Genomic DNA, 5083 nt, shown 5'->3' with positions numbered 1-5083 from the left:
CGTCTTTAAATCATCTCGATCTTCCTCGATCTTTTTCTTTTCTTTTTTCACCTTCTCGACTTCCATCTTTTGAACATCGACGTTGAGACTTAAGCACATTTTTTCCTCTTCGAGCTTCTCAATTCTCTTTTCAAGCTCCGAATTCTTTTTCTCGAACTCTTGCTTCATAACCTCCAACTTTGATGGAATCACTCGTAAGCTCTCCTCTAATGATTGAGTCACCCTCAAAATCGGCCTAGGGACATTATCGTTGACCCTCCTATTAAACCACCCTTTAACTCAAGGGTTGACGTCGAGCCTTCGGTCAAGATCTTCATATAGAAAGGCTTCTTCCAAGCTTCAGAAATCTCTCGCATCCTCTTCTTATAGTGATCTCCTTTATAAGAGAAATCACTCTGAGCTAAACCCTGTGTAGCCGGTATGAACTGCCTCGCTCGATATTACCTTAGAAAAAGTAATGGTGTATATCCAACAACTCCCCAAATTCCTGGCAAAGGGACCCAATCAAAACTGCCACAGTGGTAAAGGACTTCACTAGGAACCAATTAAGGAGCCGTCCACATAACATCTTCCTATCGAAGATTCTGAAGAATGTCTATCCACCTCTTCTCTGAAATGTCATATCTCCTAGGCATGTCTACTGCATCCTTTAAGGGAGAATAACCCTCAAAGAATACTCGGCAAGGAACCTTATCAAGCTTTCAGAAGTGGCTATGGAGCCAGACTAGCAACAATTGCGCACATCCAATAAATCTTTCCTCGCCGGCCCTCCGACATGCACTCAAAGATCTAAATGTCTTAGCTAGGATTGCTAGTACCGGTGTATTCTGCTTACCAACATGATCGAACAAATCTGCGACTGCCTCATCTATGTGCCCCAACGCCTTTGGAAAAATCACCATGCCATAAATACTCAAAGCTAGGACGTCGACCCTTTTCTTTACGTCTGGATGTGTCGATATTAAATCCCTCAAAACGACCCATGGAATGCACTTACTATCACCCTTTTGCTGCACACGAGCTACAGCCTATTGCTCACTCATTCCAGTAATCATCACCAACTTCTTTGAAAAAATTGGAAGGCTAGCACGCCTAACATAAGCCTTGTGACCCTGAATCCTCGGGCAACGCAGTAAAGTCGTATACTCCTCCAAAGTAGGTACAAGATCAACATTACCAAATGTAAAGAAACTATAAGCAGGGTTCCAGAACTGTACCATAGCTCGAAACAAGTGCCTATCTACTTTAACGTCTAGCAAATAGGGAAAGTCTCTATAATTCTGATAGAAAAGCTGCTTAGCCTCGTCATCCCATTGGGCCCAAATGTCTCTCAACTCTTGAAACTCATTCTGCGTCGAATTAATACGGGTGAAGTCCCATAACTCTGATGTATGCCCCTCAGTGATACTATCTCCTTTCTCTAAATGGGTTTTCTCTGACCAGGTACAGACAGAGGCATTGTCCTCCACTTTATCAAGATATTCGTTCCCCATTACAAAACTTTCTAACCCAGAAATCGAACCGTGAATCGATACCTTTGAATGTTTGAATGACATACAATGATAGCAAAACAAAATAAATTAGTATTGTATAAAAGTATAACTAATAATCACTTACAAGGGTAGTTTACTAAAAGTTATCACCATAATCCCTAGGGTAAGCGCTTAAAGTTCACTATATGAGTTCCAGTTCTAAAGCGAGGGTACCTGAACCAGCAGATTCCTCCGTCCTCACCCATTATAGGCTCATATAGACCAAGTTCAGTTCAGGGGGACACATTTCCCTATGGCCATGCGGAGATGAAAATCTCACGAAGACATAGGTACAGTATCCCGGAAGCAATCCACTAACTCATGCGGAGGTGAAAACCTCACGAAAGCTTAGTTTCTTACTCCCACTTAAAGGTGTGACCAACGGTCATGCAAATGCAATGTGTGCAAATAATATAACAAACATATGCAGCGAATACATGAAAAAGGATCTTTATCTTTAAATCCTTTCAAATTTTAGCATTAAGACAGAAAGTATCAATTTTTGGCTTGACTCTCTTATTCTCCCTAGTGGAGTCGTCAAGCTGTCGAACTCATTTTTAATGGGGTTTGAAAAACGGGGGTTCGACTTTAAAAAAATGAAAGCGGGAGTCGCCACTAATCTTTTTAGGTGCGATTGGATCACCTTTAAACATTTTGGTCTACGAAAATTTGAGTAAACAGGGTCGGGAGTCGGTTACGTACGAGGAAGGATTAGCACCCTCGCAACGCCCAAAATCAGTACCAAATTGAATAGTTTTCTGTCTTAATGTCAAAATTTTGAAAGAGTTTAAAAAATAGGATCCCTTTTAAAATTCAGAATAGTTTGAGTTTAAAACCGAGATTCCTTCATTCCAAAAATATAAATACATATCCAGCATGATAGGACATGATATTCTAAAATTCTTGTAACTAAAATCACCTCGTAATTTATAAAATCATTTAGAAGGGTATTTTAGGCATTTAGACAAACGGAAAATCACAACCCAACATGTTAGGGCACCATTTCCCGAATTCGTAAATACGAAAAAATATTGCCTCATTTTTAAAACTCTTTTGGGGTTTTAAAAAAAAATTAAACGATGATGCATTTTAACATATTTCAGGATATCAATAATAACATATACTACATGGTACATATTTTAACAATTCATGCAAATATACTTAAAAACAACATACATTAACATTTCATGCACAACACAACGTAGGAAAGCCTAAATTTCATACATGCAAACATAACTTAAAATAACAACATAAATAATCAATTTTTATGCAAATATATAAAAACAATAAATAACATAAAAAAATTAATTTAAGATAAAATTAACATACTAAAAACACTAAATAAAAAACATATGAAAAGAAATCAACAAATTTATGAACATATATAAAATAAATCAAAAAGGAAATAAATGCAGTATAACAAATATTTAAAACAGTATATAAATAGTGAAAAGAGATTTTTTTTAAAAAAAAAGGTTAATATATATACAAAAAATGTACTATATGGTATAATAACCAAAATATATACTTGCAATAATATGTTAAATAGGAACAAAATTTTGTAATAAGTTTAGAAGATTATATATCATACTAAATATTCAATAATATGTAATTTTTAATAATAATTTACAAGTGTTAAAATTATAATAATAAAGATAAAGATAAACAACATAATAAATAATATATGATAAAATATAAATAAATAATAGATAATATATATAATAGACAACATAACATAAAATATAAATATATAATAAAATAATATATGATAAATAATTTTTTATATATGAATAATGTTTATAGTAAAATAAATAATATATAAAATATTTAAAATAAATAAATAAAAAATTTAGAAATATATAAAAAAAGATTAAAATTAATGATTAATAAAACTGTAGGGTTAATTTTTAAAATATCAAAACTGAATTTGGGGCCTAATTAAAGTGCGCGTTTAAAGAAAGGGACTCACTGGGTAAATAACCCTAATCCCTAAAACGTCACCATTTCCAGCGTTCAGGTATCATAGGCTCGAGACTAAATTGAAATTAAAAATAAAGTTATTGGGCAAAATTTAAATATGAAAGAAATTTAATTTTAAAGGATAGAAGTGCGGAAGGACCAATTGGACAATTATTCCAATAATAGAAAACACGCGGACCCCTTGGCCGGGTCGGGTCGACACATGGGTTATATGCTTAAACGGCGCCGTTTTAGGGCTTATTGTTTTAAGCCAAAACGATGCCATTTTATACTATTATAAAAACAAAATTTTACACCCAAATTCATTTAAACCCTGCCCTTTTTCTAAAACTCTCTCTCGGTTATTCTTTTCAGCCCGGAATCTGGCGAAAGCTCCAACGGTCGACCGCCACACGCGCCATCGTACGCGGCGGTCGGAGAGTCTAAAATCTTCTGTTTTCTAAGCGCGTCAAAGGTAACCCTCTTTCCCTCTTTTTAGTAATATTCTTTAAAAATGTTGTTTTGTATGTATTGGAAAAAACAGAAACAAAAAATAACAATAAACAAAATATCACCTTTATTTAAAAAAAAACACTGTTTGTGTTTTTTGTTTGCGTAGTAAATCGTACAACTGTTTGCGTATCTGGTTCGTGTGGTCCGTATTACAACGATAGCACTCGGGCTTTATAGCCACTGTTTACATTTGGTAAGAATAATTTCCTTTGGTTTCTTCCTATTTTTGTGCTGCTATGCTGCTTTTCTTTCCATTTGTGGGCACGTGAGCGCGGGAATCACGGCGGTGATGAAGGCTTGACAATGGCGGCGACGGACCAGGCATTGACTGCGCACTGGTGCTTGCGGCGCGAGATCTTCTAACTTTTGGTATGGCTTGGGAGCTACGGCGCAAACCCTAGCTAGGTTTCCCGAAGCTGAAGATAGGTTGGGCCAATTGGGCCAATTAAGTCTTGGGTTACTGGACTAGCTTAGGGTATCAGGGGTATTGGGTATTTGATTGTAAATGGGCTGCTGGGTTAAGTGGGTTATTAGGTTAGTGTTTAGCTGGGTTATGGGTGTAACGGGTTGTTAGGCATTTAATTTTGGGCCTACGGGTTAGTGGGCTATGGTATTTGGGTTCTGTAAAAGGATTTAAATGGACTGTTTAATTTTATTTTTTCGTTTAATTTCATTTTTTAATTTTTGTAAACCCGGGCAAAATATGGGTTCTACGGACTTTAATCTAAATCACTAAGTTGCGACATAAGACAGTTGAAGTAACTAACCTCCTTATTCCATGCACTCGGGTATGAGTCAATAATGGTATGTGTCCACATGTCTAACTTGCCTTTTGCTAAAAATTTTGATTTCTAGATTAATCTAAAACTGTCCAAAAAGGGTCTTGCTCATGTCCTTTAATTTTCAATAGAATTTAATCACCAAGCACGAATTTCACAATTCCTAGATGGGTCCTAGATCAATTGGGTCAAAGTTAAGCTTTGAAAATAATGCCATGGGTTGATAAATCTTATCTCTGATAATTGCTTCGACTGCCTTCCTCTGCAACTCAATGGTTTGGATTAAATTCAAAATCAGAA

The sequence above is a fragment of the Gossypium hirsutum genome, chromosome A02, assembly GCF_007990345.1.
Source record: "Gossypium hirsutum isolate 1008001.06 chromosome A02, Gossypium_hirsutum_v2.1, whole genome shotgun sequence".
In the NCBI taxonomy this organism is placed as follows: Eukaryota; Viridiplantae; Streptophyta; class Magnoliopsida; order Malvales; family Malvaceae; genus Gossypium; species Gossypium hirsutum.
This window is presented reverse-complemented; position numbering follows the sequence as displayed.